Source organism: Urocitellus parryii, chromosome 6, assembly GCF_045843805.1.
Source record: "Urocitellus parryii isolate mUroPar1 chromosome 6, mUroPar1.hap1, whole genome shotgun sequence".
Taxonomy (NCBI): domain Eukaryota; kingdom Metazoa; phylum Chordata; class Mammalia; order Rodentia; family Sciuridae; genus Urocitellus; species Urocitellus parryii.
Window position 1 is genome coordinate 109363056 of NC_135536.1, and position 10274 is coordinate 109373329.

The following is a 10274-nucleotide window of genomic DNA, read 5'->3' on the forward strand; positions in this document are numbered from 1 at the left end:
ATAACAAGTGCTGGCGAGAATGTGGGGGAAAAGACACTCATACATTGCATGTGGGACTGCACATTGGTGCAGCCAATATGGAAAGAAGTATGGAGATTCCTTGGAAAACTGGTAATGGAACCACCATTTGACCCAGCTATCCCACTCCTTGGTCCATACCCAAAGGACTTAAAAACAGCATACTACAGGGACACAGCCACATCAATGTTTATAGCAGCACAATTCACAATAGCTAAACTGTTGAACCAACCTAGATGCCCTTCAGTAAATGAATGGATAAAGAAAATGTGGTACATATACACAATGGAACATTACTCAACATTATAAGAGAGTAAAATTATGGCATTTGCAGGTAAATGGATGGAGCTGGAGAATATAATGCTAAGTGAAATAAGCCAATCCCAAAATATCAAATGCTGAATGTTTTCTCTGATATAAGGATGCTGGATTCATAATGGGGATGGTGGGGGCAGCATGGGAGGAATAGATGAACTCTAGATAGGGCAAAGGGTAGGGAGGGAAAGGGAACTGTTGCTGAGGCTGGCTTTGAACTCGTGATCCTCCTGCCTCAGCCTCCTGAGCTGCTGGGATTACAGGCATGCATCCCTGTACCCAGCTATGGGTGTGATTTTACTAGTTGAAATCTGGGGTTCTTGTAGAGAGTTGGTGTCCTGTGGGGGCTTAGGCTCTAGGAAACAGACTCAGGATCCCGGCAGGTGGAAGAAGATGAAAAATGCAGTTGGGATAAGAGATAAGAACAGTTGTTCAGAGGTGGTTTTCAGCCTCCAGCTCCAGTTCCATTTAGCTCCCTGAATCATTTCCATAGGCCTTTTTTATATGCAGGCCAGACAAAAAAGGCACATTGCCAACAGGTTCCATAAGTGGGTGCCTGCTCACAAGCAAGTGTTTATGACCCTGAGTGTTCATGACCTTGGCTACATACTAAAAACATAGCCCACCAGAAGCCTCAGCAAGGGAGCCTGACTACAGCCGTCTTGGCCCTGCCCTACATCTGGCCTAGTAGGTGAGCTTGAATAGGCATCGCAGCCTTGCAATCAAACCAGTCAGGGCTGAAAATTGCAATTTTCAGTTACCTGGGTGTAGAGGCAGGGAGTAGCTCTTAGATGGTGTGGGTTTACACAGCGAGAATTTGGAAAGAGAGTACAGAGCAGTCCACAGACCCTTCCTGTACCAGAGAAGTGAGGAATGCCCATAGCATTAGTCGGTCAGTCGAAACACAAACAGTGAAACTAAGGGAAAACCCAGGCAGCCTCCTATGCTACTAGTTAACATGTCAATCAGGGCCTTTAAGGCTTCCCAAGTGCTTCCATAACTCACGAAAGTTTTCAAGTGACAGGTAATCAGGAAACACTGTGGCCTCTGGGGAAGCGGCATTGGCTTGAAGGACAGTCAGACTCAAGAGGGCACCTCAGCTCCACCCTTTACTGTGGGGCCCCAAGCAAGGCTCTGGGCCTCTGCCAGGCCTGACCTGTAAGATCAGGGCGATCAGGGTGGTGGCAGAGATGAAATGGAGAAGGTACGGCTGCTCAACATTCTGAAAACTGGCAAATAAAGGGAAAGGAGCACTGGTGTTAATTTTCTTGCCTAAATTACACCTCAGAGAAACCAAGTAATTGGTGAGGGAAAGTTTTTTTCTCCTAGTTGGCAAATTCCAGCTAATAAACACCAGAGGAATGAAAACAATTCGAGTATCATCATGGTTTTATAAGCCCTAAGAAACAGAGCTCAGCAGAGACAGCTGTATCAATCAGCTTCCTCAGGACAGGATCAGCCTGACAACATCTGCATCCATAAAAACTGAGCAATACAGAGACAGCCGAGCCTCACGAGCCTCCGGAGGTAGGCTTTGGGAGTAGCCCACCCCCCATGACGTGTTCCTCCCAAAAGATCAAGCTTCACCTGATCAAGCTTCTTGTCCGCCATACAGCTAGCTACTTCACTGAATCCCTGCCCAGGAAAAACAGGAGGCACTGAATTAAGAGATGCTGCAATCAAACATAAATTGCAGGCTAGGTATAGTGGTATACTCCTGTAATCCCAGTCACTTGAGAGGCTGAGGAAAGGAGGATCACAAGTTCAAGCCAGACTGGGCAGTTTAGTGAGACTCTGTCTCAAAAAAAAAAAAAAAAAAAAAAAAAAAAAAACCAAAAATGAGGAGGGCTGGAGATGTTGCTCAGCAATAAAGTGCCCTGGGGTTCAATTCTCAGTATCACAATAAATAAATGCAGACTTTATATGGCACCTGATTAGAAAAAATCCACTATAAAATTTATGGGGCAATTATGAAGGAGAATAGTAAATGAACTGAATATCAGATGAAATGACAGAATTATTGGTACTTTTTTTTTTTTTCATTATGTTGCCTAAGCTGGTCTTGAACTCAGGAGTTCAAGCCATCCTCTTGCTTCGGCCTCTCGAGTAGCTGGGACGTGTTTGCCACCAAGCCCAGCTTATCGGTAAGTTTTTAAGTGTGATAATGGTTTTATGGCTATTTTCTTCTAAAATTATAATCAATACATGTTGCACAGATGAATGGACTCACAGATCTTTCCATACGTGCATACACTGTGCATTGACTGTGTCCATCCGTTTACCCTCTTGCCCCCATCACCTACTCCCTTGCTGGGCCCAGAAATCCCTTGTCATCTTTTTGTTTCCACACATAAAAGTGTGCAATACTGTCTGTGTCTGACTTATTTTGCTTAACACGATGTCCTCTAGCTCTACCTATATTCCTGTGAATGACAGGATTTCATTCTTTTTGGCTGAATAATGCTCCGATTTGTATATAACATATTTTCTTTTTTAAAAAACATTTTTATTTTATTTTATTTATTTTTTTTTTTTTGGTGTAGATGGACACAACACAATGCAGTTTGTTTTTTATGTGGTGCTGAGGATTGAACCCAGGTCCCGCCCGTACTAGGCAAGCGCCCTACCGCTGAGCCACAATCCCAGTCCCTATATAACATATTTTCATTATCCATTCATCTGTCCACTGGTACCTAGGTTGATTCCATATGTTAGCTATTGAATAGTGCTGCTCAAAATGTGGGTAGGCAGGCAACTCTTTTGTAGGCTGCTTCCATTTCCTTCAGATGTGTCAGTAGGAGTGGTGTCTATCACTGGATCTGCTGATAGGTCTGCTGTTAGTGTTTTGAGGAACCTCCAAGCTGTTTTTCATAGTGGTTATACTGATTTGCACTCCCACTAACAATATTAGAGTTTCTTTTTCTCCACATCCTTGCTGGTATTTTAAAAAGTAATAGCCATTTGAATTATGGTGAGATGGTATCTTGTAGTTTTGATTTGCATCTCCCTGATGGCTAATGACATTGAACATATGTTTTTCATATATGTATTAGCCATTTGCATTTCTTTTGAGAAGTATCTATTCAGATCATTGGCTCATTTTAAATTGGATTAGTTCTTTTTAAAAATTTTTTGAGATATATATATATATATATATTCTGGATATTAACCCTCTGTCAGATAAATAGCTGGCAAAGATTTTCTCCCATTCTGTATGTAATCTCTTCACTCTGTTGATTGTTTCCTTTGCTGTGCAGAAGCTTTAGTTTGATGTAATCCCATTTGTCAATTCTTGTTTTTGTTTTCTGTGCTTTTGGAGTCCTATCCAGAAACTCATTGCCTGTATCAGTATTTTGGTGTTTCCCATGTTTTCCTCTAACAGTTTGAGTTTCAGGGCTCACATTAAGTGTTATTCAGTCCCCATCTTGAGTAGATATTTGTACAGGGTGAGAGTTATGGGTCAAGCTTCAAACTTCATGTGGATACCCAGGTTTCCCAGCACCATTTATTAAAAAGGGTGTCCTTTCTTCAACTTATATTTTTGGTACCTTTGTTGAATCAGGTGACTATAGATGAATGAGCTTATTTCTGGGTTCTCTGTTCATCAATCTGTATGTCAATTTTTGCAAATACCGCCGTGCTTTTTTTTTTTTTTTTTTTTTTAAAGAGAGAGTGAGAGAGAGAGAGAGAGAATTTTTAATATTTATTTTTAGTTCTCGGCGGACACAACATCTTTGTTGGTATGTGGTGCTGAGGATCGAACCCGGGCCGCACGCATGCCAGGCGAGCGCGCTACCGCTGAGCCACATCTCCAGCCCCCGCCGTGCTTTTTTTTGTTACTACTGCTCTGTGGTGTGTCTTAAAATTCATGAGGTATTGTGTTGCCTTAGCTTTGCTCTTTTTTGCTCAAGATTGCTTTGGCTCTTTGGGGTCTTTCGTGCTTCCATATGAATTTTGGGATTGTTTTTCTAGTTCTGTGAAGAATGCTGTTGGTATTTTAGTGGGGATTGCATTGAATCTGTAGATTGCTTGGGGTGGTGTGGACATTTTAACAATATTAATTCTTCCAATCCATGAACATGGGAGGTCTTTCTACTTTTAGTGTCTTCTTCAACTTCTTTCTTCAGTGTCTTATAATTTTCATTGTAGAGGTCTCTCACTTAGTTTATTCCTAGGTGTGTGTGTGGGGGTGGGTACATGTGTGTGTATGTGGCTATGGTAAATGGGATTGCTTTCATGATTTTTTTTTTTTTTTAGCAAACTCATTGGTATACAGAAAAGCTACTAATTTTTGTACTAACTTACTGAATTCATCAATCAATTCTAATAGTCTTCCGGTGGCATCTTTTTTAAAAATTTGATCTTTTTTTCTTAGTTGTTATTAGACCTTTATTTATTTATTTATATGTGGTGCTGAGAATCAAGCCCAATGCCTCACACTTGCCAGGCAAGTGCGCTACCACTGAGCCCCAGCCCCAGCCCATTGGTATCTTTCTTTTTAAAGAGAGAGAGAGAGAATTTTTAATATTTCTTTTTTAGTTTTCAGTGGACACAACATCTTTATTTTATTTGTATGTGGTGCTGAGGATGGAACCCAGTACCCCTCGAATGCCAGGCAAGCGCGCTACCGCTTGAGCCACATCCCCAGCTCCCATTGGTATCTTTTATAGGCTTTTCTATGTGTAGAAATATATAATCTTCAAACAGGGATAATTTGACTTCCTCCTTTCTATTTGTATATCTTTTGCTTACCTAATTGCTCTGGCTAAAATTTATAGTCCTATATTCAGAATGGTGGGAGTAGACATCCTTATCTTGTTCCTGGTTTTAGAAGAAATACTTTCATTTTTTTTCCATTCAGTATAATGTTGACTGAGTTTGTCATATATAACTAATATTGGGGCTGGGGTTGTGGCTCAGAGGAAAACTGCTTGCCTAGCTTGCGTGAAGCACTGAGTTCCATTCCCAGCACCACATAAAAATTAAATAAAGGTATTGTGTCCACCTATAACTAAAGAATAAATAAATAAATATTTATTTATTTTTTAAAGGAGCATAATTATATATATATATATATATATATATATATATATATATATATATATATATATATATATCTTTATTTTTATTTTATGTGGTGCTCAGGATCGAACCCAGTTCCTCAAGCGTGCTAGGCAAGCCGGCTACCACTTGAGCCACATCCCCAGCCCCTAAAGAATAAATATTAAAAAAAAAAAAAACTTTTACAATATTGAGGTATGACCCTTCTTTACCTATTTTGTTCAGGGATTTTATGATGAAGGATGCTGAATTTTATCAAATGATTTTTCTGTATCTGTTCAGATGATCATGTGATTTTTATTCTTCATTCTATTTGTGTGATGTATTTTGTTTCTTGATTTGCGTATGTTGAACCATCTTTGCATCCCTGGAATGAAACCAGTTTGATCATGGCATCTGATCCCCTCCCACCGTTTTGTGTTTTCTTTCTTTTTTCTTTACTTTTTTTTTTTAAGATGAGAGAGAGAGAGAGAGAGAGAGAGAGAGAGAGAGAGAGAGAGAGAGAGAAAGAGAGAATTTTTTTAATATTTATTTTTTAGATTTCGGAGGACACAACATCTTTGTATGTGGTGCTGAGGATCGAACCCGGGCACACGCATGCCCCATTACTTTTTATTGGTTATTCAGGTTTTTTATATTCTTTTGGTTCCATTCAATAGTCATGAGGCAGAAATTTGTCTTTTCTAGATTTTCTAATTTGTTACTAGTTTTCAAAATAATCCCTGATGATCCTTGGAATTTCGGTAGCATCAGTTGTAATGTCTTTTTTCACTTCTCATTTTATTTTTCTGCATCTTTCCTACCACCGCCCCCCTCTTTGATTAGTGTAGCTAAACTTTTGTCAACTTTGCTTATTTTTTTTCAGATAGTTGTTTCATTGATTATTTTTAAAATAATTTTTAGTTGTTGATGGACCTTTATTTACTTATATGTGGTACTGAGAATTGAACCCAGGGTCTCACACATGCAAAGCAAGCACTCTACCACTGAGTCACAACCCCAGCCCCTCATTGATTCTTCGTACTGTTCTTTTAGACCCTATTTCATTTTGCTGTATCCCATGTTTCATTATGTTGTATTTCCATTTTCATTCATTTCAAGGAATTTTAAAATTTCCCTTCTCACCTCTTCAAAGACCTACTATTCATTCAAAAGTGTTATTCAGTCTCTATTTGTGTAATTTCTAGTTTCATTCCATTGCAATCAGAGAAGATATAGGATGACTTCATTTTTTTTTTTTTCAATTTAAGACTTTAATGGTCTAATATGTGGTCCATTCTAGAAAAAGTTACATGTGCTCATGAATCTGTTTGATGGAATATTCTGTAAATGTTAAGTCCATTTGATCTATAGTGTAGTTCAAGTCTGTTTCTTTTCTTTTTTCCTTACCTTTTTTTTTTTTTTGGAGGGCAGTGGGGTGTCTATCCATTGGTGAGAGTAGAGTATTGAAATCCCTAACCAAAGGGGAGTCTAATAGTGTTTGTTTTATAAACTTGAGTGCTGTTATTAGGTGGATAAAGACTTATAATTGTTATATATTTTTAATGAATTGATCACTTTACAATGAATTTCTTGTCTTTTCCTATTGTTTTTGTCTTTTGTTAAAATATTTTTTTAGTTGTAGATAGATGCAGTGCCTTTTATTTATTTATTTTTATGTGGTACTGAGGACTAAACCTAGTGCCTCACAAGTGCTCTACCACTGAGCCACAACCCCAGCCTATTTTTGTGTTAACACCATTTTATCAGATACAAGTATAGTTTCTACTTGCTTTTGGATTCCATTTGCTTTAAAAAACATTTTCATCCTTTCACTCTCAGTCTGTGTGTATCCTTACTGGTAAGGTGGGTTTATTATAGGCAATATATTGTTGGGTCTTCTTCCCTACCCTATCCCTGTACTGGGGACTGAACCTATGGCCTCACATGTGCTAGGCAAACTCTCTACCACTTATACATCCTGCCCCCTTTAAATTTGAAACAGGGTTTTGCTAAGTTGTTCATGCTGGACTCAAACTTTTAATCCACCTGCCATAGTCTCCCCAGTAGCTAGGGTTACAGGCATGTGTCACTATGCCTGGCTGTGCAGCCACTCTTCTAATAGGATTTATATTTTCACATGCTATCATCATGTTAGTTACCTTGATTCTATTTCTGGGTGTAGGACTCCCTTAAGCATATTTTGAAAGGCTGATATGGTGGTCATGAATTCCCTTAATTTTTGCTTATCTTGGAATACCTATTTTCTTTTGAAGGTTAGCCTTGCTGGCTATAGTAATTAATCCTGGTTGGCAAGGGCTTCTTTGTCTTTTCTTTCTTTTGTGTGTATGTGAGTGTGACTGAGGATTGAACCCAGGTGTGTTTTACCACTGAGTTTCATCCCCAGCCCTTTTTAAATTTTGAGAGAGGGTCTTGCTAAGTTGTTAAGGGCCTTGAACTTGCCATTCTGCCTAAAGCTCCCAAGTAGCTGGGATTACAGGCATGTGCCACCCTACCCTGTGGAAGTCATTTTCTTTCAGGACTTAAAATGTATCATTCCATGCCCATTCTCTCACCCCCAGCCTAAAGAATTTCTGCTGAGAAATCTGCTGTTAGTCTAATAAGATTGCCCTTAAATGTGACTTAACACTTTTATCTTGCTGGTTTTAAATTCTTTAGTCCTGTATTTAGTTAACTAAGTTTAACTGTATTATATCATGGTATGGGTTATTTCTGGTCATGTCTATTTGGGGTTTAGAGGCTTCTTCTTCCTCTTCTTTTTTTTTTTAGTTGTAGATGGTCACAGTACCTTTATTTTATTTATTTTTTTTATGGTGCTAAGCATGGAACCCAGAGCCTCACACGTGCTAGGCAAGCGCTCTACCACTGAGCTACAACCCCAATCCTTCTATAGGTTTCTTGTACCTGGATGTCTGTCTTCTTCAAGATTCTGGAAGTTTTCTGCTATAATCACTGAGTAAGTTTTCTGTTTCCTTTAACCATTGTTTCTTCCTCTTTGGGCGGATGTTTGATTTTTTTAATGGTGTCCTAAATATCTTGAATGCAGCATTTATTCTTATTTTTTTTCTTTCATCTGATGGTGGTATTTCAAAAGACTTGTCTTCAAGCTCAAATATTCTTTCTTCTTGAACTAATCTGTTGTTGAGGGTTTCAACTGAATTTGTTTCATCTGATTTATAGAACCCTTTTCTAATTGGCTTCCTATTTAATTTAATTTGTATTTGTATTTTCTCTTGAACCTCAGAGGCGTTCCCCTCTCCCAATACCAGGGATTGAACCCAGGGGCATCAGACCACTGAACTAGACCCCCAGCTCTTTTAAATTTTGAAATAGTGTCTTGCTAAATTGTCCAGGCTGGCTTTGAACTTGCAATCTATCTTCCTGCCTTAGCCTCCCAAGTTGCTGGAATTAACAGGTTTGTGCCACTGCGCCTGGCTTTTACTGTTTTTTAAAAGGTTACTCTTTACAGTGCTCAGCTTCACATTTCATATTTCTTGGGTTTCTATGTTGAGATTTGTGCATCTAGTGAAATGAATATCTCAATCACTTTTATGGGATGGCCTTCTTATGGGATGGTTTTCTTCTAAAGATGTGTTTTGGGGTGTTGTTCTATTTTATAACAGTGAGTTTATTTCCAACTGGGCATTCTAGTGTAATCTCCTTTTGGCTTCTTTGGCTGATTAGCGAGTTTGGACACAGTATGTACTGTATTACAGTTGGAAGGATCCATTGTCTCCATGGGTTATGCAAGAATGGGGATTCTAGCAGTTCTGGCAGGCATGGTATAGGTAGCAGAGTGTGCAGCCTGTGTGGCTACTCTTACAATGGGAATGGTGGCCCCTGTTGGGCAATGGAGGTTTCCTCAGGCACTGGAGACATTGGCTTTGTTATCAGGTTTGTCCCTGTCACTGACTGCACCAGTAATAGTGGTAAGGAGTTGAAAGCATTTGGCCTATAATTAGGTACTGGTTCAGGTGCTTCTAGGGGAGGAAGGACAGGAATCACATCACCCGCTTTGTGGCATTCACACCTAGTCTTATCAGTAGTGTGTGATAAGGCAAGAAGCAAGGCAACCAATGCAGGGGACCCGAGTAAGTACAGAGGTGGGAAAAATTGTTATTCCTTTTTGCTGAAACGGTCTGCCTGCCCAGGAGCAGAACCCCAGGGTCCATAGCTATATAAGTGCTTGGAAACATGGTGATAGAGGGGGGGGCTTTTGCACCCTCTGTTTTTCACTTGTAGCACCTTCAAGAGATGGGAATGGGAGTGGGTTGTGGCTGGAGCTGGGTAAAATTCTTCCTGGCTGAGGTGTTTGCAGGAGGGAGGGAACATTCCCAATGGGCTTTTGCTGTTCATTCCACTAAGCCAGGTCTGGCTACAAGGCACCCATGAGCTGAGATGTGGCAATGGAATGTCTGTTGTGTCCCAGAGTTGCAACTATGCAGGAGTTTTTGGCCCAAACAGTTTTTACCACTGAGCTACATCCCCAGCCCTCTTAAAATTTTTTAAAAAATATTTTGAATTGTAGATGGGACATAATATCTTAATTTATTTTCATGTGGTGCTGAGGATCGAACCCAGTGCCTCACACATGCTAGGGCAAGCGCTCTAACACTGAGCTACAACCTCAGTCTCCACTTTTTAATTTTTGAGACAGGGTCTTGCTAAATTTCTGAGGCTGGCCTCAAACTTGTAATTCACCTGCCTTAGCCTCCTGAGACACTGGGATTACAGGTGTGCATCACTGCACCTGGCTCCTAACACAGTTTAAATTTGGACATTATGTCCCCTCTCAAAATGGCTCCTGGTTATACCACTTTGGGTATTTGCTGGGAGATGTGAATTCCTTTCCTAAATCCAGGCTACTGTACAGATTTACC